The 23,817-nt window shown below is 46.5% G+C and overlaps 1 long non-coding RNA gene across 3 annotated transcripts in view; it reads right to left on the bottom strand.

Moving 5' to 3' along the window:
• Positions 1-7,130: 7,130 nt before the first annotated feature.
• LOC142036663 (uncharacterized) overlaps positions 7,131-23,817 on the bottom strand; it is a 29,589-nt gene continuing 12,902 nt past the window's right edge. The window contains exons 3-5 of one of the 3 annotated variants that reach the window (XR_012652185.1): positions 10,044-10,198; positions 9,735-9,931; positions 7,131-7,684 (exon numbers count right to left, since the gene is read on the bottom strand). This is a non-coding gene — a long non-coding RNA (uncharacterized LOC142036663). Of the gene's footprint in view, positions 7,685-9,534; positions 9,932-10,043; positions 10,199-23,817 lie in introns of those variants that run through there. The other 2 variants (XR_012652186.1, XR_012652184.1) reach the window with 2 other exon arrangements.

Below are 23,817 nucleotides of genomic sequence, written 5' to 3'. Positions count from 1 at the left end.
CCAGAGTCTGGTGTCCTTTTCCAAGGTCTTGAGAGCTATGGCTGTGATGGCCAGGGCCGTTGCTTGGTGGTACCAAGCTGACGAAAAGCTGCCAGTTGTTATCCCACTGTACAGATGCACCAGAAGTCGGCTGTGAACATGGGTGACTCTCTCTGTGACCCCAACAAGAAACGTGAGTGAGTTTTGTGCAGGTGCATGCCTTGGCAACAGCCACACATCAGAGGTCTGTGGCCCCCTTCCTAGTAGGGCATGGGGTGGCCTTTAAATTCGGGGGACTCTTGCAATCCCAGGAAAGCTAAGGAAAGCTTTAGAGTGGCAGATGCATTTTCAAAATATGGGTTTAAAATTCTTGTTTATCCCAAACTTACTGCCTACTACAGACAGTCCTAAGGGATAGGCAGAGCCTCCTCTGTCACTGCCCTCTCTGAGTAGATGGGGCATTAACCTGGAAGGAGCAAGCCTGGCTCACGCACGGCACTGCCACTGGCACAGCGTCCAAAGCTCTCCAGGTGTGGAGCAGGGCTCCTCTGCCTGAGCTTGCACTGAAGTTGTGGAGCAGGGTGAGCCCAAATGTCATTTCAAGGGCCATTTTTATTTCTAAGCAACCTGCTGTGGCAGTGGCTGTTACTCGCAAAGCAAGCTTTTTCTGTTATGGATTTATTTTTCCTTTCTTTGTAGTTTAGTTAAAGTAACTGTGGATCTAAGTGTACAGCTGGCTTCTGTAAAAGAAGAAAACACACACTGTCTGCTCAAGCAGGAGGCTGCCCTGTCAGCGCTGCTACCCAGTGCAGCCGGGGCTGGCTTGCCCGCAGACCGGCACGTCCCCATCCTCAGCCTCACAGCGGCGGAGCCGTCTGGGGTGCTTTGTGCCAACCCCAACTCCCTTCAGCCGCTGCCAAAACCCTCGTGGGCCCAGTGTTGTCCTGGTATCGTGGCGAGAGCCCTCGGGGAGGTGGTCTTGCGGCTCCCGGCGAGCGTCCCCGCCGAGGCAGGCATCACCTGGCCGTCCGCCTTGGCCACTGGGCGATTCCTGGCAGAGGTGACTCACAGGCAGGGAACCCTGTGAGGGCTCTGGCACATGCCTGCACTGAAACACTGCCTACAGCCTCCTGCCTCTGCCCAGCTCGCCCTTCCTGCCGCCTTTCCCCCGGGGTCCTAACTCCCGACTTTGTTGCTCTATAAACATAATAACAATAATTATTCTCTCATTGGACACATAGCCATCTTCTTTGTTTGCAGGCTTAGATAAATATCATTCAAATCATGGAGTCTGATTCATGAGTCAGGGTGATGGCAGCCCTCCAAAACCTCCTTGCCCATGGAGAGCGTGTTTGTGAGAGAGAGAGAGAGAGAGTTTCACTGTATGAAGAGTAAGAAACTGGAAGCCAAGTGAATTAAATACAAAGCAGATAATTATGTGTAATTCATTTACTGACTAATGATTGCACCTGGTACGGAGGTTTATGAATTCATTTGACTCTGCATAGGTTCTCAAAAACAATCTCCCTGCTACAAGATAAAAACTAGGCTGGCATTTCTTAACAGACCAGTGTTTACATTAGCATTATTGTAAGATTCTGCCTTTTTGGCTCATTTCGTAGTTTACTTCATGACATTGCACTTTTCCTGGGTTCATCTGGTGACAGTGACAATTGCTCAGTGCTGGTCGAGGCTGGGTGTCACTGCAGAATGAAGCCATCACTCTGCTCCCGAAAGCCACGCAGTGCAATTAGACATGGTACTTATCTCCCATCTGCTGCAGCCAAACCTTGCCACGGAGACTGTGCCTTTGGCAAGGGAATGGCAGGTCACGGCCCCCCTTCCCCCTCTGCTGGGATCACCGGCAAATTGGCACTCTTTTCATGGTGTCACCCAGCTGTCACCGCAGCCTGATGCCATCAGCTCCTTCCACCTGAACACCAGCAGACAGTACCAACCTTCACTTCTAACGCCTGGGTTGATTTCAGGTTGAAGACCCAAAGACCAGGCCTTTAATGGGGTGAAGAAGCTTGTGCTAACCCAGTGAAACCCAGGAGTGATGCCTCGGTGTTGACGTCAGCCTGAAGACCGCAGCCTGTGTGACACCGCTCAGCCCCCAGTGACCTGGGCAAGCAGTGCCTGGGCACTGCATCTGCGGTTCCAGAGTGGAGGTCTGAGCCACGCTGGGCGAAGAAACATGCCCAAACCCTTGCTCGCTGCTTGCAGCAGCAGAGATGCTGCCCAAGGTGATGTTCTTACCAAGCGGTGGAGACAAAAGAGCTTTTCCAGTTGTGTCCCCCATGCAATCGCTGGAGCCCCTCTCCCAGCCTGTTAGTGTGCTAAAGGCAGCTCACCTTAATCATCCCCTCCACCCCCCCTAAATAAAACTATATACTCAGTTAATTGCTCAGGTCCTCTGTGATGGTGGTTCATCACATCAACAGACATTTGGCTGTGTTTCCTGCTGAGGCTGTCTGGACCATCACATAACTGGGATCCATTTTTTTATTAGTCAGTTTAAGCACAGGGTGCATGAGAGGTAAATGTACAGTGTTTGTGCACAGGGGAGTGGGCTAGGTCTGCAGGCACTGGATGAATGCACATTTCTATGAGATGCCCTTTAAGACTGACTTTGGGAAGGGAACAAAACAAGAATGACATATAAGGGAAAGGGGCAGTTATTTGGCAGTTTGAACAGAGACCGTCTAATACATCATGAGATGATCGCACTGAAGGAAGAAAACCCAATAAGCTGATTACACTTACATACACTTTCTAGCATTATTTGCCATTGAGTGTTCACCGAAGTGTAACACAGTGAAGCTGAGCTCATGGCTGCCAATAAAATAGCTGTAGTGTCTGATGTAACTCCCACTGCTGCAAGAGCACACGCTTGGAGATGTCTCCTTGGAGCTCAGTGTATGGTGACAGGAGAGAGCGACCTGAACTCTCTGTGCACCCAGCAATCCATCTGCACTGCGGGGTCCCCGCAGGGTGCCGGCCCCGCGCCTCACAGCCCTCTTGGGCAAGCGGCAGAGCGGCCGCTTTCTGCATCTGTGGCAGCCAGGTAATGAAAACATCAGCAACAAAAAGAAGTAACCCCATGCTCTGCTATTTTTGATTTGAGCAATTTGTAATTAGAAAAGCCCAAACCAGCTCATCTTGTTCACGAGTATTCCCATTGACTAAAATGCAGTCAGCATGCGCTTTAATTTTGAACCTATGCAATCCTTTTCCGATGAAGATCTGGCAAGCCAGAACAGATTGCAGTCTGTGAGATACTTGCAGTATGATAGTATTTTACCTGTAGGTGGATCCTCATTTTAGATAGTGAGATGCAGAGCCAATGAGCCTGATTCACTGCTGCGTTAATCCAGTTTTTCAGCAGAATAACACCACTGAATCATCAGCAAAGTTGAAATAACAAATGATAAAAATGGGAGCATTGTGTCTAAGTTTGCAGAGTGTGTATGGAAATGACTTCTTGCAGAACCATTAACCTTATATGGGTTCTTTTCAGTTCAAAATGTATCAAGAATATGACAATGTGTCTAGGCTGAAGTTTTACATGTCAAAAACCCAATTAAAATCTAATATAACAGCTAGCATGGGAGTCCCCTCAGAATGTTGATGTGGTGATTAATTTTTATTTTTTTTTGTATTCAGAAAAAGAGGAATTTTTGAGAAAAGAGCTTAAAGAGCTTCTGAAAAGATGCAATTTTTGATGCAGTTCATTTCTATGCACCAGATGGGCACCATGTAAAGTTTAGAAATAGGATAAGTTAAAAACCTAGTCCTGGTTTCTTTTCAATTTATGAAAATACTCACTGAGCAATTGAAAAGAACTGAGTAATTGTGACCTTTTTACAAGCAATGCTCTGGAAAAGCCAACTAAAGGCAGTAAGCAAGCTTGCAATTAGTAGTTCTAATTATAAAGTGTATACATAAAACAATGTAGCATCATAAATAAAGGCCAAATTCAAATGACGCAATAGGAAGAGTAGAACATCATATAAAGATGGGCAAACGATTCAGCAAGAGAAATACTTGTTATCTGTATTTTTCCAATAATAGCAACCAAAAAAAAGATAAAATTATAGCAGTGCTTTGTTTTATTTTATGTAACTTACAGTAACCCTGTCTCAGTGCCACCTGATGCTCGTGCTTCTGTCGTAGACCAGAGTCTTCCTTGGATGATGTTCACAGTCATGGTGTCAGACTCTAATGAGAGACCATCACAAGCACAAGCTGGTGTGGGAGCCTGTGGCTCCAACAGCGGGCTCAGATCATCTATGCCATTTGTCTTTATCAGGGGACCGCTTCATGACCTACTTCCATTTCCATCACTGAAAGCAGCCATCAAATGCCACAGCTTTTTTTTTTTTTTTTTTTTTTTTTTGAGCTTGCACCTATATGCTTTCTAGGTAAGCCAGATTTATGTCAAATGCAGGTTATGGTATGTTTAGGTATGTGCACATCCTAAGCTCCACGAAACTATGACAACGCTTTATGTACTACACGGGAATTCAACGTTATGGAGCAGCATCACTGCAGCTTTCCGCCGAACGAAGCATGTGCAATAGCAGAGCAGGATTACATGCTGCATGCTTTACAGAACTGCTCTCAAAGTCTTGGATGCAACTAGAGAAGATGAAGAGACATAATACCTTAGGGAAATGTTTTTATTTATTCTCCTTGGGTGCATACATGGCAATCACCCATGCAGCATGATCCAGGATGTTGAAAACCATTTCATTATATTCTATAAATAAAAGGACTGATGTGGTTCAATTGTATCAATTATGCAACTCTTCTAAGTGGTGTAGTCAATGGTAAATGCAGGCAAAGGGCACTCCCTTTGCACCCACTTCTACTCTGGGCACTTCTAGTATTTACCTGCTCCTTATATACCACAGACAGATGAATCTACCCACCTTTATTTACCGCTGTACCACTGACTCCTCTTTGGTCAAGAGCTTTTCCTATGCACAGATGACACAATGAAACAGAAAATGGAAGTCAAGACACTGCTATGTGTTAGTCTGTTGTGCAAGATGTAAGTGTGGCTATACAGTAATTTTGAGCAAAGCATCGGTTTTAAACAATGTTTAAACTGACACCATTATTATGCAATATAGTTAATTATGGCTAGAAGGGCATTTGAGGTTAGTTGGCGCTACCTTTGTCCATTTTATAATTACACCAAGAAGACAATGACTAAGTTGTGCCTAAGCTAATTGTATCCATTTGGTTTTACCCCTCCTCTTCACCATTGTAAGGCACTGGCATTCTGAACTGTAAGTTTTTTTGAGGGGTTTGGGTGCATTTGTGCTGAATACAATGGAGCTCAGTGCTGACTGGGCAGCCTCAGGTAATATTACAATAGTAGCACTAACAATAGCAATAATAATTACAGCTAGTCAAAGTGATAAGTACAAAACGAATGTCACTTTTTTCCTGCCACTGTTACAGTTACCTGCAAGAGATTTATCCTTATCTGCTCCTGCTCTGTGTGTTCTAGGAAGTGTTTGTGCAGCTAGAAGATAAAGCTTTGCAGCATGATGTGATATCCTCCAGACATGCTGTGAACCCAGCAGACACCTCCAGAGCAGCTGAGGACCAGCAACAGACCGACACAGCAGCACACGCTGTGCCAGCCCTCTTGCCAAGTGTGCTGCGGGGGGGTTTCTGTATTCAAGGGATGCACAATACGGTTCAACTGCCCGGGCTGATGGAGCTGGGCACCCCAAACAGCAGGCAGCCTCCCGCTCTTCAGCCAGCCCCGGCTCCCGCAAAGCCAGCTCAGCACTTTCTGCTCCGTGTCTGTGAGCGGGCCCCAGCCCGGGCCGGCGGCTGCAGTGCGGACGTGGCACTGCACGAGAGCTGCTCCTCTGGGCTAGCCGTTTGCTGCTGGTATCAGAGCCGTGGTGCGGACAACAGGTTACCTGGGCTCTGGAGCCAAGCTGACTGCCACAACAGCCCAGCCGCGTCCTCAGAGTGCCGTATTTGAGCTAAGTAGCTGCCCTGGACCTGAGCTGGCAGGCCTTCGCACACCAGCCGGACAAGCTGCCCAGAGGTAGTGGCGCTTGAACTGTCTCTTTTGAATGTTACCTGGCAGTGTCAGGATTAAAAACAAACAAACAAACAAACAAACAAAAAACAACACCAAAAAACCCCAAAACCCAATGACAATAGATTTACCCCAGAAAGGAATTTGGTAACACATAGTCTTGTTTGGCTACAACAAAAGGCTATAGTCTTCAGTTGATGGCTGGAAACTGGATTGCACTTATGTAAAATAGAACCGCCTGCAAGGGTTCAATGCCATAATTAACAGGCAGTTTTAGAAATTATTGGCTAATGCCATTTAATAGAAATACTGCCAACTATTGTTGTAAAAACTTGGTTTGTTCCTTCGGTGGTAATATAAAATGACTTAACATGGCTTCACTGGGAAGATATACCTTTGTTTGTTACGTATCATTACCTGCGTTTTTAGAGTGGTTTAATATGACAGTACAAATTTTGAAATTTAAATGTATTTCCCCAAACTAACTGGAGGGCCAGCTGCCTCCTGAGCAATTACAGTATTGGTGATATAACCTGGCTGATTTATTGTAACATGACATTACTGACCCAGTCCTGCTCCCACAGCAGCCAAGGTGGCTTTTGCCACTGATGGTGTTTAAGCAGTAGTAAGTATAAAGGTTTCTGGAATAGCCAAATATGTTCATGTAAGCCTGAGCAGCTCCATCTGGAGCACTTCCCTTGCAGTGTGTACAGTATCACTCAGAGAATTAATCCATATTTTTGGTAACAAACTCTCTGAACCATACTGGAGAGTACAGGTAGCTCTGAGACAATGTTCTCTGCCCATGTGATGCAGCTGTTATATCACCTAAGAACATTTTCACAATGCTGCAATAGTGACTGAAAGGTTATTTCTCAAACCTTGTCACCCAGAAGGTACCAGCTGAAAAGTTTCTGTTTGATTGCTAAAGAGTAGAAAGCAACAAATGAATATTGGCAAATCTTAGATGAGGCATGATGTGGATGTTGCACACCACAGCCTAACGCCCACCTTCACTTCAGGGAAAGGAGAAACCAGACCTGCAGACGTGCTAATCGCCTCCTCGTTTGAGAGTTCCCACTCACCTGTTTGGAAATGAACTCCAGAACCTCACTGCTTTCTATTTACTGCACTGAGAGCCAGTAATCGCACAATGCTTCCAAAGAGTCATTAATTGCACCCCTATGCTGTAGTATTTTATGATGCCTTTTAATGTATAGATTTAAAAGAAAAGGCAGTCCGTGTGGAGATTGACCTTCCTGATACAAGAAAAGGAGGTAAAGTCCTCTCTCTCTTCAGCTGGAAGTAGCACAAAGGTGAAGCACCGCTTATGTTTGGGAGGGCTTGACAGCATGGGTGTCTGACCCGCCAAACCAGGGTCACCTCACCTCAGCTGCAGCACTGGGCTCTCAAAAGCAAGGCTCAAGCAGTCAGTCGGTGTCAGACAAAAACAGAGCTCCCAAAGCCTGGGTTCTGGCTGCAGCCGTTGGCGAGTTTAAGCACACAGACTCTGTGCATCCTTTCAAGGGCAAGAGGCAATGCCCTTACATTGTTTCTAAAGGCAGGCACTTCAGAGCACATGGGCATCGATACTTGGCAACTTGGAGGCTGGTAGTTGACACCTTCCAGACATGCCTGAAGTAGGCAAGACAGAGATGTTAACAGCACCAAAGGGACCTGGGTACCCCATCCCACTGCCTTTCAGAAGCACTGGCCACGACAAGCTCTTGGAGAACCCTGTGAAACCCAGCCCACCATCCGACACAGGTTACAGCCCGCCTAAGCTGAAATGCTGGTTAACATGTATGCAACCTGCACTGCACTTGGAGCAGCTGTTGTGCAGTAATCCCAGTCAGCAGAGCACAGTAACTTCCCTGATTCCCTTTTGCAGACCCCCACACCAGCCTGTGTATGGTCTTAGAGCCTCAGAAGAGGAAGGCCAGCCCCAAAATGCACACATGGGTCTGGAGGCTGGGTAGTCCTAGTGCTTGGGTCAGAAATGAAACGGCTGCTGCCATAAACATTCCAGTGTACGGCATGGCTGTTGCTAACCTTATCTGCAAGCCTTCTCGTCAGCGATCTCCCCATCAGCTGACATGAAGCATGCCTGTATCAGATGACACTGATACTACAGTGCTTATAAAGGTGGTGAAGCTGGTATATTAACAAATAATACTGAGTGAATTGATTTCCCCTTCCTGCATTGCTGTCTCTGCTCTATTCCCTCCATTGATCTAGGCATTAAAAGACAATTTATTCCTTTGTCCAGGCCTCATGTATCATGGTATCAGGAGAATTCTTGTCCACCGGCTAGAAACAGTGAAGATGTGAATGAACCTTCTCTTTTGAAATGTTACTCCACCCTCCCACACCTCTTTCTTCTTTGCTAACTCCAGTCAACCAACCTCAGGACCTACACCCACTCTGATCCCAACTCACTGATGAACATACATGAAAACAGACCTTGCTAAACAGATTGCAGCTCCTGTTCCATAGCTGTGTTTATAGGATCATTTGGGTACTACATCTGATCCAGAAATGAGAGCCCACTGGTTGGGTAAGGACTCTGGGGTTTCGCACTCACTCCATGGAACAGGTTACTCAGCACAGCACTCAGCACCACAGCTCTGAGGTGCTCTAGGAGCTCAGGACTGAGCCAAGTGGAGGCTACAGCTGGTCCTGATGAGGTGTTTGGCAACATCCTCCTGTGGGGATGGGCTCCATACAACTTGAATGAGGAGATGGCTGAACTCCCCAGGGGACCCCTGATTCCACCCTGAAGGGCTCCCGTGGGCCTTCCAGCAGACTGTGTTACAGTTGGAGCATCCAGCCGAGCAGCTGAAGGTGCACAGAGCCCCTCACCTCGCTCCTCCTGCCCTCCCTCCCAGGGAAAGCCCTGCACGCTGGGGGTTGGGGCCCTACAGGCTTGGCCTCGATTCTGTTAAAAGTCTTCCACGTTGTACCAACAACCTCCTGCAAAGGTGGAGGACGCTGAGCAAACAGAAAGCCTGGTACGGGACATTGGTGCAATCTTTTTCCAAAGGTGAAGGGAGGAAAAGTTACCTAGCGCTGGTACTATAATGGCTCAGCACTGATGCCATAAATGAAAGGAATTGTGTTGGACATTTTATTTTGTTTGTGTGGTAAACTGTACAGTTAGAGTCTGAATAAACCTCTTTTGTCAATTTTATTACCTTTCTGATATAAAAATAAATAAACTTAAACAAAGAAGGAGTGGAGACCTGCCAAGCCAGCCTGGTTCAATAAGAACTGCACTGACAGGAGAATAATTTTGTCCTAAAGCTGAGGGGATAAAATGACAAGCTTTCAGGAGGGCAAAGCCCCTCCAGAAGGAGCTGTGTTTTACACAGGAGGATCTAGAATAAAAGACTTTAAAAGGGGACACTCTTCGGAAAGGAAAGGAAAAACCAAAAATGCCAGAAAATTTTTGCTACCAGAACTGCTTTCTAGTTTGATGGGAAGGCTGCATGCAAATAGCTGCTGAAAAATAGGAGTGTGGCAGGGTAATAGCAATTAGGAGCATTTTAATGATCATTAAAAAAAAAAAATCACAAGTAAATGATACAGTGCATTAAGTAACTTTCACTAGGCTGAATATAAAACAGACATCAAGAAATCATGCTTTTACTTTGCAATTAATCTCAGCAGTGAGTTCTAGGCTTACCACTCCGATGCCAACATGGGAACTTCCAGTAGGCAGCAACACATAATTACCACTGGGCGGAGGTGAATCAACCACTTTCTGTCATGAAGCAAAGGAGAGACCCTCAGACCATCTGCCAAAGGTGGGTGGGTGGGTGAATAAGAGTCTTACTTTCTTGCTAGACTCCAATCAGGGCACCACACCTTGTGATAGTATCTCTGTAATAAGCAAACAGCTTTAAATGATACTGTGTCACCGCAGGAGGGTGACCCAGCAAGTCAGGTTTCATTAATGCAGGAAGGACTGCAGCATGCAGGTACTCACACTTACCTTGGGACCCTGGAAACCTCAGCTTGCTGTGCAGACAAATCTATACTGAGATTGTCTCCTTCATTAGAGATGCACATGGCTCCACAGCAGCGTTGTCTCTACACGAATGTCCTATTGGCTTTTCTGTGCATCACTGTTAAAAGTCTTCTAATGTGCTAGTAAGGAGATTACAAATGTAAGTCCACCACAGAAATACAATCAATCACATTAGCATGGGTACAACAGAAGATGATAGGATTATGTATGTTTCTTCTAATTAGCAAGACATGCCCGATGCTGCATGCCCAAGTGTTCCTACAGTCGTTACCTCCCACCACTGCGCCTGCCTCTTTCCTCAATTGCAATTACACGGTCCAGTTCCAGTCACAGGGGACGTGTGCTCTGCCAAGCCTTTCCAGCCACGAAGGCCCCAGTGAGTCCTACAAGGCCCTCTGTGAGGATGGCTGTCGCTGTACTGACCAGCATTTCCAGGAGTTTTGTTCTCCACAGAAACGGAATGATTCAGGGGACGGCACAGATGCCTCCCTGGCTGGGAGCAGGTCCCGTGGCTGCGGCCAGGCCCCTGTGGCAGGAGTGAGCCTCAAGCCACCCAAGGGCATGCCAACTTGGCAAAGCAGCATTTGTCCTGCTCTGGCTCCCCAGTCAGACCTGGTGGCTTTCCAACCATTTTGTTTCTTACTTTCTGTAGTAGTACGTACCTCAGTATTGTACTTCAGACCCCAGTGAAACAAAGTTATACCTAGTGAACCTCAACTGTCTTCTGTGAATTCAAACTACTGTAGGCCATTGCGCAAATGTGTATTTTGGCAAGTGCCTGGCCCTTCCTGTTGACTGAACTACTAATGCTCTCTAGAAACGACCATGCCTGTCCCTAGCACTCTGTGCAGATGACCTTACCCTTTCTTCTTCCCTATTTTTTCCTTTTACTCAAACTAGTTGAATCCTTGCCAGGTGCGAGGATCTGACACTACCATTCTCTCCTGTCCATTGGCGTGGTAGCCTCATTCCTCCTCTTTTCCCACTTCCGCCCCTTAAGGCTTCTGCCCTGAGGCCGTGGCAACAATGGCAGGAAGATCATCCTTGGTGGCGAGACTGGGAAGAAAGGGATTCCCAACAGAGGAAAAATAGGTGTGTCCTGGTTAGGTTGCTTCTGAGTTTGACCTGCTCAGCCACTCCCTACCAAAAGTTCCCTCAGCCAACACTGCAGGCTTATGCTGAAGGTCTCACAAACTCAACGCATGTAATCAACAGGCTTCTGAAAGGGATTAGCCAAAGCATTAGCAAAGTTGAAGATGTCTTATGTAAGATATCAGTACATGTTTTCTGGGAATATTATGAAGCAAGTCCACACAGAAGCCATGTGCAGATACAAGAAGATAGCTCGGAACAGCCAGCATGGATCTACTACAGACAAATTGTACCCAGGCAACGTGGTTGTCACCTGTGCTGGAATGATGGGCTGGATGGACAAGGTGGGGGAAGCAGTGGATGTCACTTACTTTGGTTTTACCATGACCGTTGACATTGTCTCCCATATAGGCCAAACTGGGGTGGTATTGCCTGAATGGATGGACCACAACCTGGCTGGAAAAAGCTCATGGCTGGGCCATGAAGCTCAAAGGATAATAACGGTCAACAACTAGACATTTAATGGTCATTAACAGATGGCACTCCTCAAGTGACAACACTAGGGCCGGTCTTCACCAGCAACCTGGATGACAAAGCAGAAGGGTTCCTTGGCAAGTTTGTGCATGACATTGAATTGAGGCTGTAGGTCACTGCTGGAGGATGAGGCAGCCATTCAGGTGGTCTTCAGCAACCTGAAAGACAAGCCTGAAAGAAATCTTCTGAAATTCAGCAAGGACAAATGTAAAGTCTGCACCTGACACAGAATAAACCTGTGCAACAGTACAGGCTGGGAACTGAGCGGCTAGAAAGCAGCTTTGCTAAAAAAAAGACGTGGGGTCCTGGTGGACAAAAAAACTGAAGAGGAGTCAGCAGCGTGCCTTTGTAGTGATGATGGCTAATCGCACCCTGGGCTGCATGAGTGAGAACAGAGCCAGGCTCTCCACTGAGGTGCACAGCACAAGAGCAATGACTGAGAGTTGCAGCACGACAAATTCCACTGGACATCAGAGAAGAAATTTTTCAAACTAAGAGTGGTTAAACTAGAGCAGGTGCCCGAAGAGGTTTGTGAAATCCCCATCCTTGGAGATTTCAAAAATTTAATAGACAAAGCCCTGAGAAACCTAAGCTAATGTTGAAGTTAGCCCTGCTTTGAGGACGTTGGAGTGCAGCCCTCCAGATGTCCCTTCCAACTGATATTATTTTCTGAGCTGTTTTGTTGTTTGTTTTTTTTATAGCTGTTGATCAGGGAGACCTGTCAGGAGTTAATGATTCCTCAAAAAGAATGGAAGCTGTTATCTCTATAGCATCACCTGCCAATTATTTATTTATAATATGAATGAATTCTGAGTATGCATCACAAGTCCAGACAGTCAAGAGGCGTCACTTCAGAGATTTTATGTTTAAGGATCAAAGAACTGAACTTTCTCTCTCAGATCTTCAAATTACGCAGAAAAGAGGTCCTGCCGTTCACACAGGAGTCAACTTTGCAAAAAACTCCTCAGTTCAGACCGCATGAGAAAGACTATTTTTCGGCTTTGTTTTGGATATATGCAGCTCTCACACATTCTTGTGGTGGCAACTTAATGTGTTGAGAGGCTTTCTGATGAAACCATTATTTTGGCCTGAAATGTGAAAGCAACGCCTGTGATCTGGCCTCCAAACCCAACCCCTGCCTCAGCATTTGCCTCCCACCATGACCTGTTTGGTTCAGATGACAGAAAACCACAGCCCACCTCTAGTCCCGGGTCCACTCCTGGCATAGAGGTATGAAGCAGCCTGTGTACTTGGGTATGCACGGGGACAACCTTCCAGGATCTGACACAATGCTGGGGGGGGACTTTATAGACCAGGACACATAAAGAGTGTGTCTGTGCACAGTGCAACCTACAGCACACATGGGTTGCTACAGTGCATGTGGCTGAGTCCCATCCAACATGCTGTGCTGTGCACTAGTTATGTGCAGCCATTTGTCCAGCAGCCCAGGCTGCCAAAAGTTCAGAAAAATAGCTAGCTGCCATGAAAAAGAAAAAAAATCAGAGTTGGTTGCTGAGTCTCAGCAGAACCACACTGCAAATGTGGGGCATGGGTCCATGAGACCATGCCTCCAAACAGCACTGGCTGCAATGTCAGGTGTGTCAGCACAGCAGGAGAAGCAAAGGACGCAGCACTCCCTGAGATGGGCCCAGGATATTTTTACCTGCCAGTCTCTGGAGAGACACAGGTCACTCCTGTGAGTCATAGCCCCAAATGCCCCCATCCCCAAAGCCCCAGATGACCAAGCCCTTCTGCAAGCTTCTTGTTGTGAGAACAACAATGAATGCTCAGAAAAGGCACCAGATGTGTCCCCTATCTCTGCATCAGTTAGGTTCTATGACACCAACACAGAACCTGGGCCAAGAAGGAAAAAATAAATAAATAAAAGTAAAAACCCAAATATATTTGAAAGTATGCTCAGAAACAAACAAGCAAAACCTCTTATCCAAACAAATCATAGCTGGATCTTGGGTGAGACCGTGTTTATGAAGGTTTAGCCAAGAAGCTTGCTTGGAGATACTTCTCCAGCCGTAACATAACACTACCAGCCTGGACAAGTGCTACTAGAAAACAACTCATTAAAATGCTGTTGTGGTATTTATTTATAGATAGTAATTTATATCACACCCATCATACACACTGATCTGGCAGCTTTGATCGGCAAATTGGACTGCTTCTCCCACAGCACTCCCTGCCCCAAATCCACTCTCTGATGCCCCCTGCTCCCTTACCAACACAACTGCTTCCCACTTGGTATCTGGCCTGTATTCAGCATGACAGCAGTGTCGCTCTGAATAAGCCTCTCTTTGTCCGCATTTATCCAGCCCTGCAGCACTCTCCAAACATGCAGGTGGGGTATCAAAGATGCAACAGCCCCACCAAGAGCCAGACACACATCTGCGGTGCTTTGTAGCTAGATATTCTTGGATAAAATCATCAGCCACTACAGAGCTCATCCCTGGAGTGGACAGGCAGATGAAGTCTGCATTTGCTGGAGGGTCCAAGGGTCCAAGTGGCTTTGCAATGCACCAAGGATAATACCAGAGAAGCTCATCTGCAGGTCGTAGACACCAGTGTAACAGCCAGCATGATAAAACACCTTATAAGAAAGCACAGGGTATGTCTTCAGTGAAAAAAAAAAAGAAAAAGGAAAAAAAGAAAAAAAACTGGCAAAAAAAAGAGGTTAGATGAGGTAGCTGGGACTGCCAGGGGCAATCTGAAATCAGTTTACATTAGAGCAGGTTGCTCTTGATTTCGCTACAGCAGTTGTCACGCTTGGTAAGAATAACAAGCTATTCATACGGCAGCCACCATTGTGCAGCTCAGCACATGCAGCCTAGTGGAAAAAAATCCAAGCAAACACAGTGGCTAGGATGGGACTTCTTTTTTTAAAAAGCACATAAAATGGTTATGTAAATAATCTTCCACTTCAGGAATCTGTGAGAACAATTGTTTCCCTGTAAGAGGACTTTGTTACTGGAGCACCTGATGTTTTACCCTAAATCTGTACTTCAGATTGAAATGCTGGCATATACATCCAACTGCAGCTCCTAGGTCCTTCCCGCTATCTGGCCCCTTCAATCTCCAACTTTTTTTAATACTTTCAAGCTCATCAGCTATCTAGAGTTCTACCTTCATGCATGTCCAGAACTGTCCCAGTCCTGGCAGGGCCAAGCAGCTCAGCCCAATTCACACCTGAGACTGATCAGGATCCAGAAACTAGGCGTTGCTTTGCCTAAATCCCCTGAGGGCTTTGATCGGGGATTATATGTTACCTGGTGACTGTTTCGTGTAAAATGCATAAACAGTCCTGGGAGCAGAGTCCAGAATCTCAAACTCCCATGTGAATGCTCAAACCAGTAGGTAAGACAGCCATGCTCCCCCATGTGCACTTGCTTTCCAGCCAAATGAGTCAACAGCACGTTGCTGTAGAGCAGCAGATCCTCAGCAGAGAATGGGCTAAGAGCGTCCAGCTCCCTGCCTTGTGGTTTGGGTGCTCTGCTAGAGGTGGCAGATGGGAACAAACAGCCTGAGGAGAACAGTGACCCTGTTTGTCACTTCCTGGCTGCTGGTAATCCATGTTTCAGATTAGGCATTTGAGCTGTGACAGAAAGACTGTCTCTACTCACCTTCCAGAGGAGCTGGTGGGCTGGGTCACTGCAGCAGTAGCATTTAAGACTTAAAATTTCCCTATTAGTCTCTCTGGCCACCACACTGGAAGTTTTGGTCCTTGTGTGGCAGTTGCCAGGCTTGCCTCAGGCACACTGCAGGGATTGCTGGCTCTAAAGTCAGACACTAGGCACTAGAAATCAAGAAACACAGAGCTCAATACTGAGCCATCAAAGTACTCTTGGGTACAACTTCAAAAATTTGTAATTGCATCTGCAAATGGCTACACCGCATAGTTACTCAGCCTGGGCACTCAGGTCTTGGTGCATAACACGAGGAGTTTCATGAGTTAGCATGTGCTAAGGGAGAAAGCCATTGGGAAAACCTGTACTGCTGCTATCGCTACAGAGAAACAAAATCTTCCCGTACCCCAGCAGAACATCAACTTCCTCCCTGATAATGCTCTCTCCCTAACAAGCATTGGTGCATTTGTCTCATCCAGGACCATTTAAGGAGAAAGGAAACAGCTTTGTTTCTTCTAAAAAAGGGGGGAAAATGTATTTACATCATTGAATAGCAAAATGCTTCCTGTATCTGTTTGCATTGCTCATAGATGTTAAAAACATTTTTTTCATGAGCAGAAGAATTATTTTACCATTAAAATGCACACATGATGGCATTTCTCTGAGGAAACATGCAACTGGACAAGCTTCCATTGGGACCAAATTCAAGACAGTGTGCAGCTTGGTCTAGTTGTTTCCCATTTTTACTACACAAATTATATTTGTGATGGTAGAAATTGGTAATTCTGACACAAAAATTCTTTGGAAAACACCATATTTTGCTCACAAATGCAAAGCAAAAGTTGTTTCTAAGTTTCACTTACTGCAGCAACTGTTCCACAGTGAATTTCCCCATTTGCTGCAGTGCTCAGAAAGTTCCTTTGGAAACCACTCAGCACACCCAGTACACACACAGAAAACACCAGGAGAGAGGCACAGGCCAAGTCACTTCTATAAACGCTCTCAGGTTTCCTTCTGTCTGAGATGCCAGGATAAAGAGCAAAGCTGTTCATATTGCCCCCATGCCATGATTTGATACCTCAGAAGAATGAAAAAAGAAAGAGAAAGCTGGGAAAATGCTTCTGAATTGCGTATTTCAGCCAAAACAAGCCCCACCAGGTTTTTACCAACAACGCCACAGCTCATCTTTGGATTTCAATTACGTTCGCTATGGCAGGCAACATTAGGGACTCTCCAGCTGAAAGCAGGGGCAGCTTCCAACCGAGCTGTAAGGCATTACAGCTGCTGCTCTAAGAGACTCATCTGCTCCACAGCACAGCACAAAGCAGAAGCAGAAACACAGTCACCAGTGGGTCCAACCCCAAGACCACCATTAGCTACAGAGGGCTATCGATACCACAGGGCACATACAAAAGGCTGACACTTGTTGCCATGAAGGCTCGTCAGTTATTTTTATTGTCACACATGTGTACGCATTGGTCAAATTGTAAGGGCCAAAGGGGACAGCAAACAAGGAGCAGTCTTAGCACTTGACCCCTAAAATAGCATAGCCTTTGTGTGGTGATCTTGGGCTACTCCTGAAGCATAGCTAGATACCTGAGTATCTCTAAATGCATGCAAATATGGCAGTTTATGAGCAAGACCTCTCTTTATCAGAAGGGCTATGGGCTATACAAACTATACAGAAGGCGGCCAGTGGGTAAACAAGAGGGGCTCACCTCTGCCACAGACTGAAGTGCAGCAAAGCACAGCGTTTATGGGAAAACAGAAGAACTTTCTCCGAGGCTGATGATCGGCAGGTGCATGAAGCTCCAAGGTACAAGCTGAGAATGCATGTCACCATGCCATTTCCCGTCAGTGAAGCTTGCTTGGTCCAGCAACAGCAGTGCAGAGCTCTGATTCACAGCACTGTTTGCAGGGCATTAGTATGCCACCTCGTGCAAATCAATAATGGCTTCAGGGGAAAATTAACAGATGGTCATGGGGCAAAACTTCCGAGGTTTTTTCCCCCTCTCCTCTATGATAATAGGCTACTTATGATTTTCTGAAACCACCTGCATATTTTCCCAGGCACCCTGGCCACCGGTTAGAACAGAGTGTATGTTTCTACAGTGGTGGTTGCAGCACTGGGCTTGCTTTTCATTAAATGCCTCTCATTTGTCTGCAAAAGACTGTAGAGTCCAGAAGTTCACTATCGTGATGCCACTGAGGGGTGACATGGCAGTGATGACTAATGCTCAGGCTTGGGTTCAGGGAGTACTTAACATTTTCTAGCTAATCCCACTGCTTCAGGAGAGTCACCTGACATCCTGGTACCCTGGTTTTCCCATTGCTGTACAGGGAAGTAAATGCTCACTGGTCTTTAGAGGATGAGTGCAGTCTATCAGTGTTGTTAAAGACTCCTGCAACTCACTAGGCAACTCAGAAACAACAGATGTTACCCAGAACAAAGCACAAGAGGAAACAGCACAACATCCAGGGACAGAAGCAGAAAGCTCCACCACCCTGGGTGTATACCACTGTAGAAAGGCAGGGATGGGCAGTAAATGTGTATCTCATGAGTAACGAACACGTGCGTTTTCATGTGGCATCACCATTCTGCAAAGGCTGCCAGCTAGTAACACTTACTGCTCTCCCTGCCACGACGTGTGATGTATGGCATGGCCACGTGCTCCTTCAGAGCAGTGTGGAGGCACGGGATCTAGGACTTAACCTTGCTTAAGCTACAAGATACTTGCCCAGATCCCCAGCTCAGCCAAATTTCATAGAAGTGAGCATCGGTTCCACTGTACTCCCTGCTGCCCACATCAGGTATTCTGGGATGAACCTCCTGCACACATCAGATCAGGTCAAGTATCTCTGTGAACTGTACTGCTTGCCAACCACCCAGCTGCAGCCCATCATGCAGGTACAGACACACAGGGCAGCAGCAGCCATGCCTGCTTCCCCAGGACACTGTGTGTCCTCCACTCCCCTCTTCCCCACCCCTTCCTCCTCCTCTTCTCTTGTGTCAATAACACAGAACAGTAAGGCAAATAAGAGGGCTCTGGGGCATCCAAACACCCCTTTCCTGGCAGCTAGGAGCCACTGGTGCTGCTTTCTGATGTGTGTGAGCACTCAGTTGCGTAAATGCTCTTCCCATCCCACTACAAAGACCCTACAACAGCTCCCACGTGTTCTTCCCTGTATACTCTACAGTTTCCTCACATCAGCATCTGCTGCTCAGCCTCGCTGTCTTCTGCTTGGCGGCAGAGACGCAGCTCCGTAGAAAGCCATTCCTCCCCTTCCCTGTTTGTGTGGCCCTGCCTTGGATGGAGGCAGGCCCTGGTGCCCTCTAGGACTACAGAGCTCAAGAATACTCTTTGTTAAGGCTCTGGCACTGGAAAGATGCTCTGAGCTCACAGCCAAACATGACCTGCTCTGCAGGGAAAAATCTTTCCTCACCAACCTCTTTCCCTCCCTCCAGGTTAACAGCCAGTTGGGACTGCCGGAGCAGGGGTTGTTGATTTGTTAAAGGATCATTGCCTTTCAAAATTGCATTTCAGGAAGCTAGGAATTGTAGTTTGCAAGCTGCATGGTTTCTGTTTCCAAAGGTGACCTCGTGCATGTGTGCGTGTGTATGTGTGCCCCTGCTACCCTCCTTCAAGAAATAACTATGCATAAGACAAAACACTCTCACAAACTGGCATTGTGGGTGCATGCCAACACTGCCATGCTGTCTGCGCTTTGACTATGTCTGCTCTAGCACTGTGTACATCACATTCCCTATATTGAGGACTAGATGTGTGCCTCAGGCCAGTACAGTTGAAGGACATGAAAACCAAGGGTTACAAATGAGAAGCTGTGGTTAGCTGGCAGCTGGCACCAGTATTGCTTTTTTGATAAGCACTTTAAGTGGCTCATTAATGGCAAAACCTTTTCTAGTGAATCCTACCTGCAGCCAGTAACCACAAAGGACAGACTCCAGCCCTTTTCCAGAATACTGCTTGGTGGCTAAAGACAAGTGTTGCTTGGAAAATGACCTTTTTTTTTTTTTTTCTTTTTTTTTTTTGCAAAACACAATGACAGGGCAGGGGTCACAATGCATAAAGTGCACATACGCTCAGACACTTGGAAGAAGGATGTTCTCTAGCACCCATGTTTGAATTTTAACTGTTGACTGTGAGCCAGATTCAGAGATGACGTAGGTGGTTTTGTAAGTTACATCAGTAACTTTGCGAGGTGGCTGTAAGTGGGCCAGCTACACCACAGCTCTTGACTGGCACAATTCCATAGGGAAGATGCACAGGTCTGAGCCTAAAGGAGAATTTCCCAGGAGATAAATAATGCCCTATCTGATATTTCAACCTTGGTTGCCTACAGTGTCCTGAGACAAACACTTGCAAAAGTATGGAAAGGGGTTTTTTTTCTGTTGTTGCTGTTGTTCCCCAGTTACAAATCCTCTCCATAGATCTGGAGATGCTGAAAATAATCTATGAGAATGTGGATTATTTTTGAATTGGCATTTTAGTCCAGAACTGGATTGGAAATAATGGTGATGGAAGAAAAGCTAAGCCAGGCTGATTTGTTACAGTAAAGCTGTGTTGTACTTTAGATTACTTATTAACAAACAGCAAATGGGCCTCTGCCTTGACCTTTTTTCATTTGAGCAAATATACTCTTCCTGCCCCTTGTAAACAGCAGTTACTGGTAACTGAGTCACGTACCCCCCTCACATCACTGGAGTTAGTTTTTTTCATCTGTGGCAAGGATTTTAGTCAAATTGAATTTTGCCAAGCTCACTAAGGTTATTAGCAGTATTATTAGTCTTAATAATACCAACAGTAATAATAGTACTCTGGATCACCATAAACCTGAAAACATCTAAGTACCTCACAAATATTAATTAACAAAACTCAATAGGAGGTCTGAGAAACCAGCAAAAATTGTCAGCCTTGCTTCAGAGCTGAAGAGCTGAAAACAGAGCCACAGCACAGAAGAGGCTGTTTTCTTCATGAGTTTCAATTAATGGCTGTTCCTTTGGTGTCATGAAACGCCAGGTGCCCAGTGCCTCTGGCAACACTGCCAGGTTAAAAGCAGCAGCCCACAGCACATATCTGGAGCAGCAGAAGTCAGTAGTAAGTTTGGGAACTGGAGTCAAAAGGATAGATTCTTCCACTGAAAGCTGGGCTTTCAGTAGCTGCGCTGCTTAGAATAGGACTACCATCAGATGTGCCCCAGGTGTCTTGTGCCTTGGGATCCATGACCAATGGTTCCTTGGGCACTTTGGAAAATCCCACTCCTGCTGATCTTCAATGAAGTTGAAGACCAAGAACATCCCTAGAACCTGCACATGTCCCAACAAACTATGGATACCCACTCCTTTGTCAGCCTTTATATTAAGCCTTTTTGAGTGGAGGAGGCAAACTGACAACCGCAAGGAACCACTCTGCAATAGCTGATGGCTACTTTTCCTACCTAATTATTTCCCTGACTTCTCTCTACTGGTATTAAAGCTCCAGTGGTGGCTAAATCATGACAATGGCACCAAGGAGTTTGCAGTATTCATCTTGGTTGTAAGTTAATTTATCCTGCAGATATCACCCAAATCCATTCTGAATCTCACAACATTGGGCACTCGGATTCCTAACTAGTGAAGTCTAAGACTCTTTGCAGCAAGGATTAATTACTTGTATTAATTGCAGACTCCTCTAAGGTACATTATGTCACAGCATACAGACGACTGGACGTATAATTGGAGAAGTGACTTTTTTCTTTCTTTGATTTGTTCAAAAAATTTACTATTTGTAGGCATAGAAAGGACACAGGCAAAGTCAATCTGGATGTGGTGTTTGCAGTCAGGAGTATGCAGTGCCAGAAGCAACGGCCTCACAACTGAGAGATCCAGGTGCAGTTTCTCACTCTGACACAGACTGCTCATGTGATCTTGAGCATGTCACATAACCTGTCTGTCCCCATCTGTAAAATTAGTATAATAGTAGTTTGTTCAAGTTAAAGCCTGAAAGATGTCAAAACAGTAAGAAAAAGAGAGTCTGTCTACACTGTCTTCATCCATCAGTGTCTTCTAAGAGTTACAGAAAGCAGTGTAACCAGACCGACTCCATCTCCCTGTCTATGATACAATCACTGGTCTTTGCCTGGTGGCCAACCTTTCACTCTGTGACTGTGCTCACTCCCTATGCTCTATGCCCTGTGAAGACACTGTCTGAGAACCTTTTCTCTTCTCTGGAAAGGTGGATGGCAACCAGATGCTCTAACTTCACAGTCCCACTAATTCAATTTACTCCACTTAAGTCCCTCAGTTCTTCACAGAGTTAGGTTAGATGTTCTTCAACTTTGCAATGAATTTGAAGCATCTCATTTGTTGACAATAAATCCCAATGTCTCACATGTTCCTTTACATCTCCTGTGATATCCGCTATAATTACTCCTTACAAAAAAAAGACACAAGCCCTACAGCTGAAGTTTTCTGAGGTGGTGTTTTTGGGGGCATGGCAGAGTTCATTTTCCTCCACTACCCTTTGTCTTGGCAGCCCCAGCACCAGCTATTCCTCTGCAGAAACACACTGGTGTCACAGAAGTTTTCAGCCATGTGATGCCTAATATCTTTAATGGGAGTCCCACAGCTGCCATCCCACACAGTGCTTTGAAGATCCGAGTTCTGTGTTTCATCCCAGATAGACAGTCTATAAAAGTCTCGCAAACAATTCAGGCACAGTCTCTGGCTTGTCCAGCTCTCACCACTGACATGTTATCCTACAGCAGAAGCAGCCCCCAGGGCTTACATTCGGGCAGGAATGGAAGTGATGCCGTGTCTCTTTGGGAGCCCTCCTAGCCAGCAGATCCTAGAATACACAAGCGAAACAAGGCGGGGGTCCTCTGCACAGCCCCCTGGTGTTGCACTCTCCGGGCATAACATTTAGCAAGCATCAAAGAGGGGCAGGAAGAATCCCCCCACGCCAGCTCGGCAGGAGTTTTGGGGGTTTCTGCGGGGTAAGGCATGCTTCATCCAAGCACACACCCTTGGCCTGCAGTCATTCTGAGCGCCATGGAATTACACAGTAATTTCTGAAGAGCTTTTGTGACTGTGATAGGAAAAAAAAAAAAATCCAGGGCAGGATGAAGGGAAGGCTGCTTGAGTCTGTTGAGAGCCTGAGAGGACACCTTTGCACGGGACAACTTCCCGTCCATAGGCTGGGGACAGCTGTGTGTAACCTCCGCTTGCCACAGGCACAGCCGCTCCAGATTTGCACAGACCCCCACCCTGCTTCTCTTAGATGTCTCACCCAGCTGTGAGCTCTGTGCCCTACAGATATGGTGGCCTCTGCTGCAGTCCTGTTTCCCTTGCACAGCAGGGAAGGACAGACAATCCTACAAGCAGGGAACAGGACCACAGTGACGAAATCAGTACCCTGATGGGTTGCTGAGGTCCCAGACTCATGGGCACATAGATCCAATGCAGGTATCAAAGAGCAGGATTGCGTCACCACAGCTTGCTGCATCCCTCCTCCTCACCTATCTATCAGCTGCTGAGAGCAGCTGCCCAGTGGGGCAGGCCTGCTCCACGCAACCCAAATCTACAGGAGCTGTTCCGCACCTGCAGCAGTGCAATGGTGCAACAGCTCGTGTCCCTGCCTAACCCCTCCTTCCTTACCTTTATCTCAGACACCAGGCTTGTCAGTAGCTGTCTCCTTTACTGAAGAGCACACCTGGGTGTGCTGTCAGGTGAACAGGGACTCAGGGAACAGTGTCTTGCCATCACCCCATTCTCTGGCTCCTGCACAGCTGCAGCAGAGGGTGTAGGATGACCATCTCTGGGACTAGCTCAGTGCCCAGCACCTCAGCCCTCTCCTTCTCTGTGGCTCCTCTGTGGAGGTCGCCCTCCGCAATGCGAAGGGAACAAGAAAGATCTGGAACACTCTGTGGCTCTGTGCTGTTTTCATGTCTGTTTACACACATTACTCTCTGAATGGGCAGAGGTCTGTGAAACTGCTGATTCATGAACATCTTTGCCATCTGTGGCCTCTTCAAATGAGAGTTCACCCTGACCCAAGGATGATTTACTTTTCTTGGCTGTTCATCTCAAACTGATGCTGTCTCCAGTCCCTCAGACTTCGAGGGATTTGGGTAAAAATAAATATTATTGAATCTCTTGTGAAGCTGTTGAGTTAACTCTGAGGAGAGAAGCATTCAAGCCTCTGACAGAGAAGGGAAAGATGTCAAGAGTTAGTGCCGGGGGATGACTTCTCACCAACTTCATACCCAGACATCTTCTTCAAACCTACCAGTATCAGCATATTCGCAAAGTCACAGTTTGGAGACTACTGAAGAATGAGCAAGAGACTGACACTCAAGGGCCCTGAGCTGGGTCTGAGTGTGGATTGGAAACAGGTTAAACTGCAAAATACTGCACACATCCATCCCAAACAGGCTACAGCCACCCCCTGTCCCACCACCAGAAAAGCTTAATTTCCTTATTC

This window comes from Buteo buteo, chromosome 11 (genome assembly GCF_964188355.1).
Source record: "Buteo buteo chromosome 11, bButBut1.hap1.1, whole genome shotgun sequence".
Lineage (NCBI taxonomy): Eukaryota > Metazoa > Chordata > Aves > Accipitriformes > Accipitridae > Buteo > Buteo buteo.
This window is presented reverse-complemented; position numbering and strand designations above follow the sequence as displayed.